This window comes from Nicotiana tabacum, chromosome 20, assembly GCF_000715075.1.
Source record: "Nicotiana tabacum cultivar K326 chromosome 20, ASM71507v2, whole genome shotgun sequence".
Lineage (NCBI taxonomy): Eukaryota > Viridiplantae > Streptophyta > Magnoliopsida > Solanales > Solanaceae > Nicotiana > Nicotiana tabacum.
The window spans coordinates 89,437,716-89,462,284 of record NC_134099.1 but is presented as its reverse complement, the minus strand read 5'-3'; the positions used below and the strand labels follow the sequence as shown (position 1 = coordinate 89,462,284).

The window sequence follows — 24,569 nt, the reverse complement described above, 5'->3', positions numbered from 1 at the left end:
TATTTGGTTTCTTTAAATTGCTAAAAAATAATTAATTTGATTTTCTTAAGAAGACATGATTTTTTATTACAAATCTTATTACTATCTTTCATTTTAATATCCAGATATTATTATCATAAATAAAATAAACTCCAGCATCATATTTTATAAGTTTATAATGTATATATAAATTTTACTACAGTGAAATTCTACGAAATAGTATTTTATAATTCAAATGTATTACATTTTATAAAATAGTATTTCAGTAATTGTATTATAAACTTATATTGTCTTATATATAAAAATTGTACTTTTTGGATTTACTCTTGACCTTGTCTTTTCTTTTGTTGCAATTCAAACATATCATGTAATTAAACGTATGCTTATGCAGATCTAATAATGTTTGATTTAGGAGGTTACTATGCTTTCATCACATCAATTCTACGGAATTTTAACTTTCTAGATGTATTACTTAATTGCACCAAAATAAAATATAAACTTATCAATTTAATATTTTGAATTTTCTGAAACAAAGTAAATTATTACTTAAGCCCGTCTTTTTCAAGGAATTTGATATTTTCTTTCTTTTAAGTTAATAATTTTCACTAGCTAGTTATAAAAACCTTTTTTTTTTCTTTTCAATTGAACCACCTAATTTTAATCCTAGAACTCCAGGTGGAATGTCTTGTAATTTTTTATTTTTTAAAAACAATTACTATGTCATAAGTACACCCCCACAGCAAACAAGCTCATAAGCTAACTCAAACTTCCAAAAACTCCAAATTTTGGACTCCTACTGTGTTTTTTTTTTTTTTTTTTTTGGGTATCTTTCGCTGGTTTAAGTAAAAAAGAAAATATTGAGTATATATATGTTGTATTGCCTATCATCCAAAGTTCTGTACCGAGATTCATATTAGAGATATACTTGAATTCAAAGCAATAATGATGTGATGATTCAATTTAAGGAAGGAAGGCACAAGTAATAAAAATGACACAAACAAAATAATAAGGGTAACATGTTTTATAAAATAAAAGATAAATATAATAATGTTGAACAACCGATAGAGACAAGAGATAGAAGGGAGAATGATTTTGGTATTTCTCTTCTTGGTGTGTTTTCCATAGGGTTAAAAATTCCCTATTTATAAAGGTACAAATACATTCATGTTATAAATAATATTTATTTATGGTGAATGTCTATATTTTAGAGAGATTCTAGGGTTTGTTACTTGGTAGTTAAGTCATTTTTCCTTATAAATAGAGGGGTTCTATTCCATTGTAATTGATTCCAAATCAATAAGAATCCCCCCCCCCTCTCTACTTTTCTCTACAATACCCTTCTTCTTCTTTTATTGTTTTATAACACGTTATCAGCACGAGACTCTAACTAATTGAGTAGCAGCTTTGGGATTGAGCATAATGATTGTCAATTGTTCCATAAACTTCCTTCCTAATTAAATTCTGAATTTAAGGTAAGTATTTTACTTTATTTTTCTCTTTCAAATACTTGAAATTCTATAATTTGATTTTAAATACAAGCAAATACAATAAATTTTGATTATAACTCTAATAAAAGTTAGTAAGAAATTATAACCACCCGAAGTGGTAAAATTTCTATGTCTTGTCATGATCAAATTCATATATGATTATCAACACAAAAAAATGGAAACCTGTCCCATTGAATTTGCTTCATTCTCATTCCCTTAAAAGAATGTGCTAGCAATATGTGATAAGTCTGAAAGATGACAAAATTATTACCGTAAAGGTATCAATGAATGTGGAAGTGGCAATAGACGAAATTATAATCGGCATCATTGTGGTGATGAGAACAATAAGAGTTCTCAAAATAATCCTTCACTCTGTGAAAGTAATGTTTGTCATTGATTTGATATGAGATTTTGTAAAACACATACAGATGATTATGGCCCATTCATGATTTGAATGTGATAACATGTGATTTATGAATACATATTCATTCCCGGAAGAATATGAACGTGCTAGTGGTAGTGAATATGTCACACTCACCTCTAGAAAGAGGTTTGAGATAAAATAAGAAAATAATTTCATTATTATGGCATGAATGGTCATTGATCACGTACCTATTGTGATTAGCCAAAATATTATGGCAATGCGATTATTGCATGGCAAAAGTAATAGAAGCAACATATCTTGCCTATAATGATTTTGACCATGACCATAATGGTATAACTTTCTACTTGAAAGAGATATTCACCGTATGAATATTGATGAATATGTGATAGTACCAAATTAATTGAGAGCTCTAGAAGAGCCAATTATTACTATTTTGGAGGAATAAAATTGATTATCAATAAAACATTGTGTTGTAGTAAGTCTCAAAGAAACTTAATTGAGTTTCTAAAGTATTTGCGAAAGCGGTTGGTTAAATTGAGACTATAAATAAAGGAAAGATTTAATATCTTTTATTACTACAATTTGTAACGGGGTAATATGTATGTGAAAAGTTACTCGCTTTATTCTCCAATTTGTACTACACAAATAAAAGAATACCACAATAAAGTGGATGTTTATTGATACAAAAACTCATATCATAATAAACTTGGAGTATTTTTATAATTGCACACATCATGGTGTAAACCTAAAGTTTATCAATATTGATAATTTATTCAGTTCACACAAACTGGTTTAGCCATGTTAATTTAAGTATGGTGTGCAAAAATTAAAGAGAATTCACATGGGTAAATACTAAAGAACTACAAAGTTCTTTACGAATTTTCTTACGTTGCTTGTTCTCATTAACTAATAGACTAACTAAAATTGGGATTAAATACCATGAATTCTGGAAATATCAAAAGTGAATATGGGCTCATTCACCTGCTATGTATATCACATAAGATGCATCTATGGGATGCTTACACGTGCGATTATTATTAACATGCAACATGGTGTTTGCCAGATAACTTGCTCAATAATTTAATTTAGAGCATATTCCAGATTTTTTATTCAAGATAGTTCATCTTAATAAGTTGGTTTAGCAAAATGATTTATTGAGTGCCTCCACTTAATAGCTAAACTATTACTTATGAGAACAAAGTTGTCTATATCAGTTTGATATACATTATATACGAAAGTATATTACATTCTCCTCTCACAAGTGGTTCAGAGTCAGGAACCAAATAATTTCATCTTATTATGAATAATATATGGTGCATGTTTTTATTAACACCATAATGCACAAAGATGAGTTCCCAAAATTGGGAAAGAAATTAACATGAGTGGAGACAAGATAAACAATTGAGAAAAAGTCACGTGGAATGAATTATCGTTTGTATATATAGATCCTCGAATACGATAATATGAACTTAAAGTTCATAAAAAGATAATTCATCTGCAATATATTGCAAAGTATGCTGGACGCATTTGCTGGCCCAAAGAAAGTAACTATATTCTCAATGCCTACAAGTTCCAAAAGCTTCCAAAAGCTTAAGACAACTTTAACTATAGCCCCAGTATCGATTGCCTACAAGTACGGGGTCTTATACTGTTTATTGTGATGCCTTGAGTATTGGCCTTGGAGCAGTATTGATGCAGTACGGTAAGGTGATTGCCTACACGTCCAGACAATTGAAGGTACATGAGAAGAATTATCCTATCCATGATCTCGAGTTAGTTGTTATTGTTCACGCCTTGAAGATCTGACGTCATTATTTGTATGGTGTTCCTTGTGAAATTTATACTGATCACCGGAGTTTGCAGCATCTATTCAAGTGGAAGGACCTTAATTTGCGCTAGATGAGGTGGTTAGAGCTGTTGAAGGACTATGATATCACTATCCTGTATCACTAGGCAAGACCAATGTGGTGGGCGATGTTTTGAGTCGTCGGGCGGAGAGTTTAGGGAGTTTGGCTTATCTACCAGCAGCAGAGAGGCCTATGGCGATAGATGTTCTGGCCTTAGCCAGTCAGTTTGTGAGGTTGGATCTTTTGGAGCCTAGTCAGATTCTAGCCTGTGTGATTTCTCGGTCTTCCTTGTTCGATCATATCCGAGAGCGTCAGTATGATGATCATCATTTGCCCGTCCTCAAGGACAAGGTTCTGCATGGTGATGCAAGAGATGTGACCATTAGTGATGACGGGGTATTGAGGATGCAGGGTCGGGTATGTGTACCCAATGTTGATGGGCTTCGGGAGTTGATTCTAGAGGATGCCCACAGTTCGCGGTATTCCATCCATCCGGGTGCCGTGAAGATGTACCAAGATTTGAGATAGCACTATTGGTGGATGCAGATAAAGAAAGATATACTTGGGTTTATAGCTCGGTGCCTCAACTGTCAGCAGGTAAAGTATGAGCACTAGAGACCGGATGGTTTGCTTCAGCAAATAGAGATTCCGGAGTGGAAGTGGGAGCAGATCACCATGGACTTCGTAGTTGGACTCCCACGGACTTTGAGTAAGTTCGATCCATTTGGGTGATTGTGGATCGGCTGACCAAGTCCACGCATTTCATCCCTGTATGTACTATATATTCTTCAGAGCGGTTGGCAGAGATTTATATCTGGGAGATTGTTCGTCTGCATGGTATTCCAGTTTCCATCATTTCAGATATAGGTACTCAGTTCACATCATGGTTCTGGAGGTCCGTACAACATGAGTTGGGTACTCGGATGGAGTTGGGCACAACATTTCACCCCCAAATGGACGGACAGTCCGAGCGTACTATTAAGATTCTTGAGGATATGCTCCATGCGTGTGTGATGGAGTTTGGAGGTTCTTGGGATCAGTTCTTGCCACTGGCGGAGTTTGCCTACAACAACAGTTATTAGTCTAGCATTCAGATGGTACCGTATGAGGCTTTGTATGGTAGGCGGTGTAGATCCCCGGTGGGCTAGTTCATAGATTATTGGGCACAGACTTGGTTCAGGATGCCTTGCAGAAGGTTAAATTCAGGATAGACTCCGTAAAACCCAGTCTAGATAGAAGAGTTATGCGGACCAGAAGGTTTGCGATGTTTCCTGTCACAACCCAAACCGAAGGACCGCAACGGGCACCCGGTGCCTTACTCAATCGAGTACCAACATAACATATCTTTCTTATTATACTATCTTGAGTAAATGAGCCAAAAACCCGTCATGAGATAACAAGAATAAAACATAAGGGAATACTCAACACATGACGACCCAACATGATATACAAACTTATACATGTGACATACGGGCATATAAGGTCGGCATGGCCATTTGTAAACTCAACACATAGGCCAACAAGACCATACAAGTATCCATAAACCTGACATCTGTCTACAAGCCTCTAAGAGTACATAAAATCATAAAGGTCGGGACAGGGCCCCGCAATACCAATCAATATATATCCAAAGCATACTGACCAAATAGGCAACTCCGGAGCAAGTGGAGTGTACCAACACCTCCGCTGAGCTGATAGCCTACTCGGAGGAATGTCAACCTATCAATTGGGACCTGCATGCATGAAACGCAGCATCCCCAAGTAAAAAGGACGTCAGTACAAATAAAGTACCGAGTATGTAAGGCAGAAAAGAATAAACAAGAACAGTAATATAAAGAGAGATAGAGGAGATACAACCTGTAACATCTGCGTGCCTCTGGGGGCTACTGACATGAAATGCATAATACATATATATACATAAACTTTTAAAAACATACGCCTCTGTAAGCATCATTATCATCATCATATTGTACTCGGCCTCAAAGAGGACTCAGTAAAAACGTACCCGGCCATCATAAGGCTCGGTAGAATCGTACCCGGCCACGCGGAGCTCGGTAAATCCAACTGATCAGTGATTGCACAATAGGTGTCGTACCCGGCCTACTATAGCATGACTCAGTAGAGTAAAATAGATACTATATATAATGCATGCTAGACTTACGGAATCACGTTCTAAACCTTTTGGAGTGGCTTAAGGTCGTTGCACCTTTGATTAACATTATGGATATCATGCCATCAATATGAGTTTCTATAGGATTCAAGGATCATACATACTTGCTTAAAATAACTTTATAAGGAAAGAACAACATGGGCAACCTTAGTTTCTAGGAGTAGATCCATTATGAAATAGCGTTTTCATTTCACTTTAGATCATGCCAAAAGAAATAAGGAAGTTCCTTAACATACCTTAACCATGGTGAGTCCTTAATACCTCCCAAGCTACTCTTCAAATAACTCAACTCAATCTACCTTTGCATAAGGAGATTCAAAATCAGTGTTGAATAAAGGCTAAGTCTGCAACTTAAACTTGTAGCTCGTTTATATAAATTCGGGCAGCATCTCCCCTATAACAAGAGCCTCCTCCAATATCATATACCAACAATAATTACCAGAGATATCCAGCAATACATAATTATCAATAACAAGACACCATAAAACAACAACAAGTCATAACTATTTTACGACGAGCGACAAGCTCCAATTGGAATTCGTATACCCCATATCATCCCTTATAGACTTTTTACTTTAACTTAATAGTATCATTAACATGATAATGAAGTCATTCATCAATAATTTCAGCCTTATACCATATATCCATAACATAGAAAATGATCCACAACTCCAATTATTCTTAATTAGCAACTTTATTCACTAGTTCATGTCTAGTTCATCCATTTAACTTAACCAATGCCAAGATAACCTTAAGAACCTGTAGGAACACAATATAATTATCTCATATAGTAGATGCAAGTCGAAATCTATATTCTATTTAGCTTACAACAGTCCAACACATCCCACTCAATTCATACCAAAAACGACGACTATAGTAGCGTCCAACACCCCGAAAATATTACAAAGAATGACTAATCCATCATTTTGCCATTATATGGTGTTTCTCCACACCATTTATCCTCCAAAAAATCCATTAAATAGCAGCAAAATATACAGCCCAAAAGCTACACAAAACAGCCCCAAAACAGCCCGAAACAAGTCGAATAATTTGAAATCATGGCTTCTGATCACCGTCCCGTGAGTTCTAGCTATTACAAAATATATTTATCAACCTTCCTTCATATTTAAAAGCTTAAATACCGAAATAAGACATTTTCTTAAATATTAAATATCTTCCAAAACTCAAACTACAAAGAAAAAAAGAGGCAATATAGCAATACTTACGTCATGGGGATCGTTTTAATGTTATCGCTACTTGATTTCGTGCCCCGGATGATAATCTTGTTGGAAACCCTTGTGGAGAGCTTGAGGGGAAGGTTAGGGGTGCTATTTGGTCGTGCTTTCTGGAAAAATAGGGAAAGAGACAAGATAAGGGATGTAAATATCCCATTTTGTTGAAAAGTCAAAAAGGTGCTACTTGGCACCATCTCATTGGCCCTTTTTCAAACACTTATATCTTTTTATCTGGTTGTTGCATAAACGAGCGGTTAATAGAGTTGGAAACTACATTCCAAGACCTTTAATTTGGTATATAATATGTCCCAAAAAGACCTCATATAACACACAAAATTTATTACTCAAAAAGCTTCATTACAAGGCAAATCCTTAGTCGGTTTTTTCGCAACTTAAATCCGATTTTTCTCAAACTTTATACTTCATATACAAACATCATATATAGTCATATCATGTCTTTAAACTCATTTAAATCATGATTAAAAAGTCTCATATTCATATTAACTTGCTTAACACTTCGACAAACCTTTCTTGTCCTTGTAGAAGGATTTCATCCTTTTTGAGCTTACATCAATTGACTCACGACGTACTTTCAGGTACAAAAACATGAGTTGTAACATTATTCCTCCCTTTGGAACATTCGTCCTCGAATGTTGACTGATGCGCTTCTCATTCTCATACCATATGGCTCTTATGAATACTTTAATATTGTCCTTTGTCATCTAGGTAATTGTTCTGTGAATAAATTTAAAAACCGGGGCATTCCCCCCCTTTGGGCCTATTCTCACCTCGCGAATTATGGCCGGAGTTCTTCCAGTATCGTAACTTTGACTACCTTCTATGATGTATCCTATATGACTATGTCCTTTTATGCACGACTTTTCTCTCCTTTTTCCTCTAGCTTTTTGCCAATCTCCTGGCTTCACTTTGTGAATACATATATAGAACTATGACATGATGTCCCTCTGGGCATATATAGGTATACTTAAGCTCTTCGCTTGGTACTTTGCTGAATGTACGACTATTGCTATATTTCGTTTTATAGCCTTGGTATTATTACCGAGGTGTGCTACACAACTCTAGGTTACTTTCTCATTGTTTGTCCCATAACCTGCCGGCGCAACCCTGCCACATTAGGAACATATAATCGACCTTGATATCCTAGTACTCCATCTCACCCTGCCACATTAGGAACATATAATCAACCTCGATATCTGAGGACTCCATCTCCTGTAATCTCAAATAGTGTCTTCTCCTTTTGAGGGGTTGCATCTCTTTAATGATCTAGCATATGATCTTCATACTGGCATTCCTTCACTCCAGTTACTAAAGAGGAGGTTTCTATGTCCTAAGTAGTAACTCTGGTACCACCTGCATCTAGTAATCAAATTCCAAGATTAGCTAGCAGATGAATCTCACAAGCTATCTCACTTTTTTATGCCTGTAAATATGATAGGCTATGAGGGCGTTGACTACTACATTCGCCTTCCCTGGATTATATAAAATATAAACATCATAGTCTTTTACTAACTCCAACCATCACCTCGGATGTAATACATTGTCACTAAGGCTCGCGTCTCATCGGGGAAGATCTGAAGTGATTTTCTTGATGCACCTAGGGACAATACTATACTTCAATAACTGCATTTTCATAACATCCCAACGTATTCATCTTACGGGGTCATTCTAATACCGTGCCATCCATGAAATCCCTTTTCTTTAAATCATTACTCAATTGAAGGCCCAAACGTCATTCTCTTAACTATCACAATTACACCCTTATTCTACTACCAGGGCAGTATTCCATATCTTCTAATTGCTCCTGTTCTTAGACTCCTCTGAGTTCATTCAGAGTGTACCGAGCTTTTTATAGCTCATGGAGAGCATCAACCCTTTTGTTTTTACGGGTTTAATCCTAAGACCTTGCCTATTATTGTCACCTTCTCACTCATATTTACCATACTTACCTTTAAATCTCGCACCGTATCTTCTATCGATTTCATAACCTCCCTTCTACATTGGTGGAATTCACATCCATACCTTAAAGCTCTACTGTAATACTTGCAACCCTGGTGCATACACAATCTGGTGGGAGCTTCATATTAACGTCTTATGAGGCTGGTACTCTTCTAATTGCTTTATCGTAGAGCTTTTATAGAATATGATTGTTGCACTATCTCTTTTATACCTATGCTATTAAAAGTGTTCCTGCTATGGTTTGAATCATGATTTCTATAATCATCTAGGTCTAACAATCGGACTCATGATGTAACTTTCGAGCTTCCTCTTCCTTCTCAGCCTTTAATTAAGCTTAGGCTATCCTCCAATCTTCAGTTTAGGGTATTAGCTATTACATTAGCCTTTCATGGACTCTATGTAGCATCCATGATATAATCTTCTAACAATTCAAGCCTTTATAGGTGACGTGGACTTAATTCTCTCTTAACTTATACCAGAGTCTCATATAGCTGTATGAATGTCAACATATATGCTGCATGGATATAACTCTAAAGTCTTAAGTGCATTCATAACATAATTGACTCTGGATCATTGATTGAATAATTCCTTTCGTGCCTTCTCAGTGTTCTTTAAATGTAAGCAATCACTTTTTCCTGATCGTTATGCCACTTGTTGCATGAATACTTGGATTATCTTATTGCCCACCAATACTTGAATTTCCTATAACTCATATGATCTCAAATATCACTTTTGACTTCCCGTTCATTAGTCACGATAGGTGTCACTTTCTTATGGAATGTATACCATATTGTAGTGAGACTGTTGTTACAAGACCATTTCTTCTTTATATCGTTATGCTTAAGTTGAAGCCTTCTTCCTTATTTCCTCAGCTAGTCTTTCTTTGTAGTACTTAAGGAGACCTTCTGGTTCTTGTAAAGTTACGATCTTGTTATACTATATACCCGAAGGAATTTTCGATGTTCTTACTCGCCTACAAACATCCTTAGTTACATACATTCATGCCCTTGTGCTCGTAGGGTTACTTCTAAACTCAAATTTTTGATTGTCTCCTTAGTGGCACTCTCCATTATTTCCGTAACACTTATACGGTACCTTTAGTAACCCAACTCCTAGCTGAATATTTCTCAAGGTTACAACATCATATCTGCGAGACTAAATTTACTAGATTAAGATTCACTATATTTATCTTGCATGATCTGCTGATTTGCTTATAAGCTCTTGTATAGCCATAACTTGGCTCTTCCTAAATCAACTACAAACCACTCGTTGGTCCATTATCATATCTATATTCCGTGTAATCTCTCTTTAGTTATTTATTTTGTCTTAAGATACCTCTCGCACTGGCTCCTTATGTATCAAGCATTCATTTGCACTTATTTATCAATATCATCGGGTGCGTAACCCTTACTGCTTCTCTCCGACGTCATGCTTGCATACTGTTCAGGAGTCATATCATATCTATAGGATCTGAATAGATGCAATCTCATTCAATTCACCCTTTTACCGGTTCCTCATTTACTATTCCATAGTTACCTCTTCATCTTGGTATTTTTTTAACATCTTTACTGACATCTTACTCGCCTTGCGGTAACCTCTCTATACTAGGGATAATTGAATTTATTACGCACAAGGGTGACACTTAATGTAACTGGCACACTTAGTCCCTTAAGCTTAACTTTGCTCCACGTGCTTGCTTTAGGGAAGCATCTTCCTAAATGAACCTTAAAGGTTATTCTTTTCTTGTCCATTCTAATATTGTCTGAATGTTATCTCTGAAATTCACATGATATCAACTATTATAAAATCCTTCAGTCCCTAATTCATGTTCGGTTTATCTTGTTCACCAGCCCATACTAATTTCTACTACTCTGGGGTCTAACCTTTCCTCCTGGTAATCACGTTGAAGTCACCAACTCATTCTCGAAATAAGGATATGACTTTATGGCCTATACTCATTTATTGCCTCAAGGCCTGTCACCTCTTGTATTTTCCTTCACTCGACTATAGACTCTATCATCGTGTCATATTTTGATTTACTGTTATCACCCATATATTATATCTTACCCATGACGCTTCATTTACTCTCTTCTTATTCTCCGAATAGTATTTTTGTCTATCACTTTATTCTGAAACTTGAACAAAATGTTCTTTCACTTTTATCTCCCCTTGCTTTATCTCACTGGATCTTCGGAATGCCTAACATTCTTCCTTTTTTTTTACTCGGGGCTGGAGTCATACTAAGGGAAATATTTTTCCCTTCTAGGATCCCACTACCTATCTTCTAAAATTTCTGAATATTCTAGTATTCATATCTGATTGTACTATTCTAAAGTTCACCATCTAGGTGTCTCACAAGGAGATCTATTACCACATTTGCACTTCCTTTGGATATATTAGTTAATGATAACAATCCATCCATAATTTTTGGTTACTCTAACCCGAATTGAATCTTGATATCACCTTCTTCTTTTAAACTATATTTGTTAGCTCCCATATGACACAACTGAGATGGGTGTGGTCAATTGTATATATCACCGTTAATATTGAAGGTAACACCAATACTTACATTTCTCTGCCTGAATTGTAAATACCGATAATCTTCATTAACTAGGTACCTCGTACACTTCGTCATCTTGCTTGTTTTACTTACTGAAAATTGTGTCTACTTTTCGATTCACTTATTCATTTTTACTATACGAGTGGATAAATATTCTTGCCTTAGGGCTCTTTATCAAGAAGCTTACACATCTTAGAACACACATGATCTGCTGAAGACCCCACATTTGCTCATCATAAGCATGATGCAAAATCGAGTTCCTCTGACTCAACTCTTCCACAACCACATTCAATCTCATACCAACTGTTTATTTCGATGAGGTATCGTTGTATTACGAACACAATAGAATTTAGAAGTTTGAATTCTTACAATTGAGCTCCACAACACGATCTAGAGTAAGAAGAAAGAGTGACAGTCCTAAATGCCCTGTAGCCTCCTACTTATAAGTGTGGTGCACAACACACCCATAAACAAGACTCTACTAGACACGGCTTGTAGACTCCCTGGGACAAAACTGCTCTGATACCACTTCTGTCACGACCCAAACCGAAGGGCCACGACGGGCACCCGGTGCCTTACTCAACCGAGTACCAACATAACATATCTTTCTTATTATACTATCTTGAGTAAATGAGATAGAAACCCATCATGAGATAACAAGAATAAAACATAAGGGAATACTCAACATATGGCGACCCAACATGATATACAAACTTATATATGTGACATACAGGCCTATAAGGCCAGCATGGCCATTTGTAAACTCAACACATAGGCCAACAAGGTCATACAAGTATTCATAAACCTGATCTGTCTACAAGCCTCTAAGAGTACATAAAATCATAAAGGTCAGGACAGGGCCCCACAGTACCAATCAATACACATCCAAAGCATACTAACCAAATAGGCAACTCCGGAGCAAGTGGAGTGTACCAACACCTCCGTTGAGCTAATAGCCTACTCGGAGGAATGTCAACCGATCAATTGGGACCTGTGGGCATGAAACATAGTATCCCCAGACAAAAGGGACGTCAGTACAAATAAAGTACTGAGTATGTAAGGCAGGAAAGCATAAACAAGAACAATAATTAAAGAGAGATATAGGAGATACAATCTGTAACATCTGCGTGCCTCTGGGGGCTACTGACATGAAATGCATAATACATATATATACATAAACTTTTAAAAACATACGCCTCTGTAGGCATCATCATCATCATATTGTACTCGGCCTCAAAGAGGACTCGGTAAAAACGTACCCGGCCATCATAAAACTCGGTAGAATCGTACCCGGCCACGTGGAGCTCGGTAAATCCAACTAATCAGTTGTTGCACAATAGGTGTAGTACCCTGCCTACTATAGCGCGGTTCGGTAGAGTAAAATATATACTATATATAATGCATGCTAGACTCATGGAATCACGTTCCAAACCTTTTGGAGTGACTTATGGTCGTTGCACCTTCGATTAACATTATGGACATCATACCATCAATATGAGCTTCTATAGGATTCAAGGATCATACATACTTGCTTAAAATAACTTTATAAGGAAAGAACAACATGGGCAACCTTAGTTTCTAGGAGTAGATCCGTTATGAAATAGCGTATTCATTTCACTTTAGATCATGCCAAAAGAAATAAGGAAGTGCCTTAACATACCTTAACCATGGTGAGTCCTTAATACCTCCCAAGATACTCTTCAAACAACACAACTCAATCTACCTTTGCATAAGGAGATTCAAAATCAGTGTTGAATAAAAGCTAAGTCTGTAACTTAAACTTGTAGCTCATTTATATAAATTCGGGCAGCATCTCCCCTATAACAAGATCCTCCTCCAATATCATATACCAATAAAAATTACCAGAGAAATCCATCAATACATAATTATCAATAACAAGACACCATAAAACAACAATAAGTCACAACTATTTTACGACGAGCGACAAGCTCCAATTGGAATTCATATACCCCATATCATTCCTTATAGACTTTTTACTTTAACTTAATAGTATCATTAACATGATAATGAAGTCATTCATCAATAATTTCAGCCTTATACCATATATCCATAACATAGAAAATGATCCACAACTCCAATTATTCTTAATTAGCAACTTTATTCACTAGTTCATGTCTAGTTCATCCATTTAACTTAACCAATGCCAAGATAACCTTAAGAACATGTAAGAACATAATATAATTACCTCATACAGTAGATGCAAGTCGAAATCCATATTATATTTATCTTACAATAACCCAACACACCCCAATCAATTCATACAAAAAACGACGACTATAGTAGTGTCCAACACCCCGAAAATATTACAAAAAATGACTAATCCATCATTTTGCCATTACGTGGTGTTTCTCCACGCCATTTATCCTCCAAAAACTCCATTAAATAGCAGCAAAATATACAGCCTAAAAGCTACACGAAACAGCCCAAAAATAGCCCGAAACAAGTCGAATAATTCGAACTCATGGCTTCCGATCACTGTCCCGTGAGTTCTAGCTATTACAAAATGTATTTATCAACCTTCCTTCATATTTAAAAGCTTAAATACAGAAATAAGGCATTTTCTTAAATATTAAATATCTTCCAAAACTCAAACTACAAAGAAAAAGAGAGGCAATATAGCAATATTTACGTCATAGGGATCGTTTTAATGTTATCGCTACTTGATTTCGTGCCCCGGATGATAATCTTGTTGGAAACCCTTGTGTAGAGCTTGAGGGAAAGGTTAGGGGTGTTATTTGGTCGTGCTCTCTGAAAAAATGGGGAAAGAAACGAGATAAGGGATGTAAATATCCCATTTTGTTGAAAAGTCAAAAAGGTGCTACTTGGCACCATCTCATTGGCCCCTTTTCAAATACTTATATCTTTTTATCCGATTGTCGCATAAACGAATGGTTAAGAGCATTGGAAACTACATTACAAGACCTTCAATTTGGTATATAATATGTCCCAAAAAGACCTCATATAGCACACGAAATTTATTACTCAAAAAGCTTCATTACAAGGCAAATCCTTAGTCGGTTTTTCTGCAACTTAAATCCGATTTTTCTCAAACTTTATACTTCATATACAAACATCATATATAGTCATATCATGGCTTTAAAATCATTTAAATCATGATTAAAAAGTCTCATATTCATCTTATCTTGCTTAACACTTCGGCAAACCTTTCTTGTCCTTGTAAAAGGATTTTATTCTTTTTGAGCTTACATCAATTGACTCACGACGTACTTTCAGGTACAAAAACATGGGTTGTAACATTTCCTATATGGTTGGAGAGCGAGTTTTGCTTCGAGTTTCGCCTACGAAGGGCGTTATGAGATTTGGGAAGAAAGGAAAATTGAGTCTGAGGTTTATGGTCCTTTTGAGTTATTGAGGCGTGCTGGGGAGGTTGCATATGAGCTTGCCTTACCTCCCAACTTGGCAGGAGTTCATCCGGTATTTCATATTTCGATGCTCCGAAAGTATCACAGTGATCCGTCACACGTGTTGGATTTCAGTTTAGTCCAGTTGGACAAGGATCTATCTTATGTTGAGGAGTCAGTGGCGATATTGGACAGGCAGGTTCGAAAGCTGAGGTCAAAGAATATTGCTTTAGTGAAGGTTCACTAGCGGGGTCAGCGGGTCGAGAAGGCGACTTTAGAGACCGAGCAAGATATGCGTAGTCGTTACCCTCATCTTTTTACCATTTCAGATATGTCTCTATGCTCGTTCGAGAACGAACTAATGTTTTAAGAAGGGAGGATGTAACGACCCGGCCGGTCGTTTTGAGAATTTACGCCTCGATCCCCTAATAGTTGTTTTCCCCGTGTTCATTTCTACTATTATGATTTGCCGGAAAGATTGGTTTTGAGTTTTGGAGTGTTTTGGGACATTTAGTCCCTAAATGAGAGCTTAAACTTTAGAATTTGAACCATAGTTGGAGCAGTGTAAAGACGGCTTCGGAATGGAATTCTGTCAATTTCATTAGCTCTGTTGGGTAATTTTTGGCTTAGAAGCATGTTCGGATTGTGTTTTGGAGGTCCGTAGCTTATTTAGGCTTGAAATGCCGAAAGTTGAATTTTTGAAGTTTCTGGATCGATAGTGAGATTTTGATATCGGGTTCGGAATCATATTCCAAAAGTTGGAATAGCTCTGTAGTGTTGAATGTGACTTGTGTGCAAAATTTGGGGTCAATCGGACATGGTTTGGTTGGTTTCGGCATCGGTTGTCGAATTCTTGAGGTTTCAAGTTCATTAGGCTTGGATTGGAGGGTGATTCGTGGTTTTAGCGTTGTTTGATGTGATTTGAGAGTTGGACTGAGCCCGTGTAATGTTTTAGGATTGGTTGGTTTGTTTGGTTGAGGTCCCGGGAGCCTTGGGTGAGTTTCAGATGCTTGATGGAAGTTGAATTGGACTTAGGAATTTCTGAACTTTGCTGAACCTGTTGGTTTTGCACCTGCGGAGCTAGGACCGTAGGTGCGGTTCCACAGAAGCGGTTTGGAACTCACAGGTGCGGACTAAGGCTTATGGGCAATAGGTCGCAAATGCGGCTCAGGGATAGCAGAAGCGGGAGCGCATCTGCGAAGAGTGGAGCGCAGGTGCGGCTCCTGGGCGTTTAATGAAATCTCATAGGTGTGGGTCCACAGCCGCAGAAGCAAGACCGCAGATGCGGCCCCATGATCGCAGAAGCGAAAATCGCTCGACAGATATATGAAAAATCGAAGGTTTGAGTTCATAACTTGAAAAATCAAATTGGAGCTCTGGGGAAGGCGATTCTGTGGGGATTTTGAAGAGAAGACCATTGGGTAATGATATCATTAACCCCTTTTTGATTGTATCCCATTAATTTAAACTTAAATTCATCAATTAATTTTTAGATTTGGGGTGAAAAATTGGGAGAATTGAGGAAAAGTTCTTGGGCCGAGTTTTGGGATTTTGATCGAGGTTTTGATATCGAATTTGAGTGATTTTGGTATGGTTAGACTCGTGAGTGAATGAGTGTTCATAATCCATAATTTTTACCCAATTCCAAGATGTGGGACCGGGGAGAATTTTTGAGCATTTTTTTTCCAATTTCTCGTTGTAGCTTTAAATTCATTAGTTAAATTAGTTGTTTGTAGTTTTATTTACGTTATGCTATTGATTTGGTTAGATTTGGGCCACTCGGAGTTGGAAACTCGTGGCAAGAGCGTGAGATCAAAATTTGAGTTGGTTCGAGGTAAGTGGCTTGCCTAACCTTGTGGGAGGGAGGGGGAACTCCCCTTAGGATTTGATATTGTTGTTATATGAATACCGTGTACGTGAGGCGACGAGTGTGTACACGTGCTAATTGTTGGAAAACCCCATTTTTATTAAGTAAATATATGTGTTTTCTTTTTGTTGAACACTACTTGTATTTTAAAGCCTACTATTTAGCTTAGGAAAGCATGCTTAAGTGACTTAGTTGTTCTATCTGCTTAAACTGTTTAATTGAATTCTATGAAGCATGTTTAGAATTGAAATCTTTGCTTTCTTTGTACAAACTTGAATAGAAATGTAGATTCTTTCTTGAGACTGTTGTGTGTTTACTATGGGATTACGAGACAATATCCTAGGAGATCCCCATGCATGTTTACTTTGAGACTACGGATCGGTATTTTCGGGAGATCCCCCTGCACATTTGTATTTGGGACTACGGGGCGACATCCCTGGGGACTCCCCTGTACTGGATATTTACTTTGGGACTACGGATTGGTATTATGGGAGATTTCTCTGTATATTTATGATTCAGACTACGGGACGATATCTCGGGAGATCCTCTACACATTTATGTTTGGGACTACGGGACGACATCCTGGGAGATCCCCTGTTGCTATTTCTGTGTACTGAGTTATATTCTTTCTATGATTTTATTCTTATCTACTGTTAGTATTTTAATTATACTGTCACACTTCATACTGTTTTACCTTGTTATATATATATATATATATATATATATATATATATATATATATATATATATATATATATATATATATATATATATATATAACGAGTAGGGCACTGACCTTCCTCTTCACTACTCGACCGAGGTTAGGCTTGGCACTTACTGGGTACATATATATATATATATATATATATATATATATATATATATATATATATATATATATATATATATATATATATAACGAGTAGGGCCCTGACCTTCCTCGTCACTACTCGACCGAGGTTAGGCTTGGCACTTACTGGGTACCGCTGTGGTGTACTCATGCCCTTTCCTACACATATTTTTCATGTGCAGATCTAGGTTCTTCTGCTCATCCGTTCTATTAGTGAGGCGGGTGTTATCAGAGACTTCGAAGTATATCTGTCGCGTCCGCAAACCTAGAAGTCCCTCTCTATTCTCCCCTTTAGCTTTAGACTTTCCTGTATTTACTTTTGACTAGACATTCTGGAGTTAGAACACAATATAGTTTTCTATAGCTTGTGATTTCATGAGATTTCGGGTTTTGGGAGTTTTGATTCAGTTTTGAAAGTGTGTATTGTATATGCCGAGCGACATTTTAAACTTTTTTATTATGTTTAACCCGCAACTTGCTAGTTTCGTATTTCATTTCTTTTTTCCGCAATTTGTTAGGCTCACGACAGTTCACAAAGAGAGAACTTGGGTCGTGACAGTAATGTCTTACTGAACAAATCTGCCAGATCATCATTTTGAATGGATTTGTTGAACATTTTGTCTCACCATTTTTTGAATATTATATGTGAAAAATAACTTTGGTGAAATGTGCTTTGTTCTGTCTCATTTGATATATCTTCTTTTTAGTTGAGCAATGCAAGTGGTACCATCTTTATACAATATTGTTGGAGTCTTTATTTTTAAAGAAATACCACATAGTTGTTGAATGTGTTGAGTCACTGATCTCAACCATACACATTCTCGACTAGCTTCGCGAGTAGCTATTATCTCTGCATGATTGGAAGATGTAGCAACTAAAGTTTATTTTGTTGAACGCCATAAAATAGACATGATTGGAAGATATAGCGGCTGAAGTTTGTTTTGTTGAACGCCATGAAATAGACGTACCTCCACAAATAAATAGATAGACTATTTGAGATCGGGATTTATGTGGATCAGACAAATAATATGCATAACCAATCATTTATGAATCAGATTCATAAATATAAAATAATCACATATCAATATTCCCTCGGTGGTATCTAAAATATACTTAACACCATTCTAGTGTCTTGTTGTTGAAAAAGAACTAAATCTTGCTAATAAACTTACTGCAAAAGTTATATCTTGTCGAGTATTATTTGCAAGATACATTAGTGCCCCAATTGCACTATGATATGTAGTTTCATCACCAAGAAGCTCTTCAATATTTTCATGAGGTCGGAATAAATCTTTATTTATATCAAGTGATCTCACAACTATCGAGGTACTCAGTGGATGTGCTTTATCCATATAAAAATGGTTTAAGATCTTTTTGGTGTATTGATTGACGGACAAAAAATTCATCTTTCATATTCTCAATTTGTAGACCAAGATAAAATTTTATTTTTTCAAGATCTTTCATTTCAAACTCTTTCTTCAAACAGTCTACTGCTTTTGGAAGCTCCCCAGGAGTTCTAATGATATTTAGATCATTAACATACACATCGATTATAACAAACCCAGATCCAGACCTTTTTATGAAGACACAAGGACAAATTGGATCATTCTTATACCCTTCTTTCAGCAATTACTCACTCGGGCATTTATACCACATTTGCCCTGATTGTTCAATCCGTATATGGATTTTTGAAACTTTATTGAATAAGTTTTTCGGAAACTTTTATAAGTCTCAGATACTTTAAACCCTTCAGGGATGGTGTCTAACGTGCCATACAAATAGGCTGTGACAACATCAATCAGACGAATATCAAATTTTGTATGGACTACCAGATTTATAGGATACCTGAAGATGATTGCATCCACCACAGGAGAATATGTCTCCATATAATCAATGTCGAACCTTTGCAAAATTCCTTGTGCCATAAGTCGTGCTTTATATCTAACGACTTCATTTTTATCATTTTGTTTTCGCACAAAAAATCATTTGTATCTTATTGACTTTATTTCTTCAGGTGTTCGGACTATACGTCCGAATACTTTACGTTTTTCAAGTAAAGTCAATTCTGCCTGAATAACGTCTTTCCATTGTGGCCAATTATTTCTTTGTCTACATTCATCAACAAATATTGGTTCAAGATCCTCATATTGTTGCATTATTTCAACAACAACATTATAAGAAAAAATTATTATCAACAATAATATTATTTCGGTTTCACATTTTTTCAGTAGAGATATAATTTATTGAGATCTCTTCAGTCTTATTATTTTCAGGTACCTGGGCTTCATCTGAGGTCTTATCATTTGTTATGTCACATGGCTCTTTTTGAGCAATTGCTTCCATATTATGACCCCCTAGATCATTTGATCCTTTTCTATTTGGGAGATTTTATCTTTGGAACCGATTGGTCTACCACGTTTCAAGTGTGGCTTAGACTCATTTGCATTTATATATTTTCTAGCCGGGACATCAATTCGAATAGGAGCATTAGCAGTTGGAATATGTGACTTAGTCATCCTTGGTAGGTCAGTGGATGCATCTCGCAGTTGATTTGTAATATTTTACAAATAAATTATCTTTTGAACTTCGTGTTCACATTGATTTGCTCGAGGATCTAAATGACATAACGATAGATGGCTGCTTCTAGGCAAACCTTCTGGCTGTCTCTGCACCCCTACCCCTATCTCTTTTTCCAACTGCTTATTTTCTCCCCCTAATATTGAGTATATTGGTTCATCAAAATGGCAATCAACAAATCTTGCCATAAATTGATCTTCGGTTATATGTTCCAAATATTTTATAATAGAAGGAGATTCATACCTAACATATATCCCCAAATATTCTTTAGAGACCCATATTTGTGCGTTGTGGTGGAGCAATTGGAACATATACCTCACACCCAAATATTCTAAGATGGAAAATATTTGGCTCCTAGCCAAAAACTAATTGTAATGGGAAGACGTTATGATAACGTGTGGACCTGATCCACACAAGAGCTGTTGCATGCAAAATAACATGCCCCTATATCGAGATGAGAGGTTTTGTTCTCATAAGCATTGGTCTAGCAATTAATTGGAGGCGTTTGATCAATAATTCTGCTAAACCATTTTGAGTATGAATATGAACAACTGGATGCTCAATTGTTATCCCAGTTGATATGCAATAATCATAGGTCCGGGACGTAAATTCACCATTATTATCAAGACGAAGTGTCTTAATTGCATAATCTGGAAGTTGTGCTCTTAATCTTATTAATTGATCCAGCAACCTCGCAAAGGCCAAGTTGCGGGTTGATAACAAGCACACATGTGGCCATCTTGTAGATGCATAATATCTTAATGGTCCACATGGAGGGTGTATGAGCCCACATATATCACCTAGCATACGTTCCAAAAATGTGGGAGATTCAACTCCAACTTTAATTACTGATGGTCTGATTATCGGTTTGCCTTGAGAACATGCAACACAAGAGAATTCTTTAGTTTGAAGAATCTTCTAGTTCTTCAATAAATGACCATGTGAATTTTTAATTATTTTGCGCATCATATTATAACCGAGATGACCCAACCGGTCATGCCAAATAATAAAATCATTAGTAAACCCTTTGTTTACTATGTCATGCGATTCGACTAAATTAATACTAGTGTAGTATAATTCGGAGGAAAATACGGGAAGTTTTTCAAGCACATACTTCTTTTTCGCTTTTATTGTAGTAATATAAAGGTATTCAACCTTTCCTTCAGTGCTGGTTTTAATGTGATAGCCATTTTAGCGAATATCTTTAAAACTCAACAAGTTTCTTTGAGGCCTACTATAATATGCATCATTGACAACCAATATAGTTCCTTTAGGTAACACGGTCGCTCTTCCAGAGCCCTCAATTAATTTTGTACTATCAGATATTGTTATGATATTGTCTTCTTTCATAATTAAACAAGAGAATTATCTCTTATCTTTTAATATGGTATGCATCATAGCACTATCCAAAAGACATATTTCTTCTTTATTATTCATACGGCCAACTGAAAACTGGAAAGTTTTTATATTCTTCATAAAGAAAAAGAAAAAAATACATTATAAGTAATATTGAAAAATTTAAGAACAAAAGAAACTAAACTTAGGTAAGTAAATGCTAACAACATTAAATGTTCTATTCAAAATATGAACTTCATTAAAAAATAATTATTCTTATAATTTTTTCCAGTAATAAGTCTTTAGTTATGATGCTCAAAGAAGTCTTCAGCTTCTAAATGAATAATATGTGCAAGACCTTCAAAAATTTCATCATTACATGCAAGATTCGCTTCAACTTTATCATGATTATTCATAGGACCCGCCTCAACATCATTTTGAAAGGTCAAGTAAGTCTCAACTTTATTTTGTTTCTCTTTTATAGAGGCTTGATAAAGTTTGATAAAATATTCAGGCGTATGACAAATTCGTGCCCCATGATTTTTCATACCACATCGGTGGCAAATATTATCTTTGCCTTTTTAAGGATTATTCTGAGAACCCTTATTGTTCTCTTGTTTATAACGACCACCACCATGGCCAAGCCCACGTATATTTGTATTGCCACGATAATTATTTTGTCTTCTTTCACACTTTGGATCTATCACTACCAAATTCGTTTCTGGAACTGGAGCTGATCCACTTGGGCGGGCTTCATATTTTTTCATTAAAAGGGTATTATGTTGTTCAGCCACCAAAAGATATGAAATTATCTCAGAATATTTCTTAATGCCCTTTTCACGGTATTGCTGTTGTAACACCATATTTGAAGCATGAAAAGTGAAAAAAGTATTTTCAACTTGCCCTCATCATTCATAGGTTCCACACATAATTTTAATTGGAAAATTATTTTATATACAACATAATTATATTCACTTATAGTCTTATAATCTTGTAGCCGCAAGTGCATCCACTCACAATGGGCTCTTGGCAATAACGTGGCCTTTAGGTCGTCATATCGTTCATTCAAACTAGTCCATAATTGAAATGAATCTTTTAAGGTTAAAAATTTACTTTTTAACCCTTCTTCAATATGATGGCGAAGGAAAATCATGGCTTTCGCCTTATCCTGACTTAATGCTTCATTTCCTTCTTTAATAGTGTCACCAAGACCTTTAGCGTCAAGATGAATTTCAGTATCAAGTGCCCATGATAGATAATTATTTCTAGAGATGTCAAGCGCCACAAATTCAAGTTTTGACAATTCGACATAGTGAAAGCTATCATAGAAAAAAAGTGAATGAGAATGATAATAATTATTATTAATGAAAAAAATTTCAATGTAGAATATAATCGTGTATTAGTATTTTCTATATATAATTGTTAGAATAAACAAGTATGTGTAGTGTGATGATAAGCTAGTGCTTAATATTACACACAAGAACTTTAGAAATGTAGATATATAACCAGGGAATAAATAATTTGAAGTAATCTCATTAATAGGTATTGGCATATTTGTTCTACTTAGAAAATGTTTCAATAAGTTAAATAGGCATAAAACTAGATGATATCAACTCTGCCAAGTTTTAACATTGAATACTATTCATCTAATAAGTTAAGTCCTTAATTTTAAAGTCCTTAATTAGTTTGTACACTTAGGTCATAAACTAAAGTTGAAGACATGTTTAAACCTTTTGAAAATTTTGCAAGAATTCCTTCTAAATGCATGTTCTGTTAGAATATTTGGATGTGGGCTTAATTAGTTTAATCATTGTAATTCAATTTAATACTTATCTATTTATGTGTAGGTTTAAACTTCTTCATAGTTTAAATAACAATTTAACTGAAGCTTATTGTTTTTTCATATCAAGGCAATTATTATAATCATATCAAACAAGCTATGCATATGGTAATTAAATTGCAGGTTAAAGAAGATCCTAATAGAAATTTTATAAACATAAGAATGTATACATTCAGAAAAGAAATTAACTATCTCTTTTTGGAAGAAGATAAAATTCGGATGAAGCAGATAACCTCAGTTGGTTAGAACCTTGTGCTGATAACGTGTTATAAGATAAAAGATAAATATAATAATATTGAACAAGCAATAGAGACAAGAGACAGAGGGGAGAATGATTCTAATATTTCTTTTCTTAGTGTGTTTTTTATAATGTCAAAAGTTCCCTATTTATAAAGGTACAAATACATTCAAAGTTTATAAGTTAATGTACTTCTTAATTGAGTACATAAATACAAAATATATTAAATGAGCAGATAAATGCATTCATCTCAATCACATGCATTCATCTCATTTATAATAACATGGAGTTTTTTCCCCAAACGCGAGATATTTGGCTGAAAAATTCTTTTCTAGTGGGTAATTTTTGTAAAAATTCCAAAAATATGCAAATTACATAAGTGAAGTGCGATTTACATGCGTCTTGAGTTAACTTAAATTGCCTTTTAAAATCGTGTAGTTTGTGAATAAATCGAAATTGAGAAATGCAACTTATAAATCATATTCAAGAAATGCGTCTCATAAATCACAATTAAAAAATGCGTCTTATAAATCACGATTGAAAATGGGACTTATAATTATAATAAAAAATAAAATTTATCATCACCATTAAAAATACGACTTGTAAATCGTAATTGAAAAAATAGGATTTATAAATCTTAATTGACAATAGGCACAAATGTAGTTGCAACTTATAAATCATAACTTAAATTGTAAATAAATATGACATATAAATTGCAATTCAAAATGCGACTTATAAATTACAACAGATAAATGCGACGTATAAACACAAATATCACAATATATAAATGCGACTTATACATTGCTATATTGCATCACCTAAATGTGACTTAATATTGG

At 35.3% G+C, this 24,569-nt stretch overlaps 1 long non-coding RNA gene across 1 annotated transcript; it reads right to left on the bottom strand.

Annotated features, from left to right (window-relative positions):
* Window positions 1-5,126: 5,126 nt before the first annotated feature.
* LOC142174840 (uncharacterized) lies at window positions 5,127-7,211 on the bottom strand. The gene is made up of 3 exons (XR_012703919.1): window positions 7,095-7,211; window positions 6,105-6,163; window positions 5,127-5,431 (listed from the first exon to the last, which is right to left on the bottom strand). It is a non-coding gene; the product is annotated as an uncharacterized LOC142174840 (long non-coding RNA).
* Window positions 7,212-24,569: the final 17,358 nt, after the last annotated feature.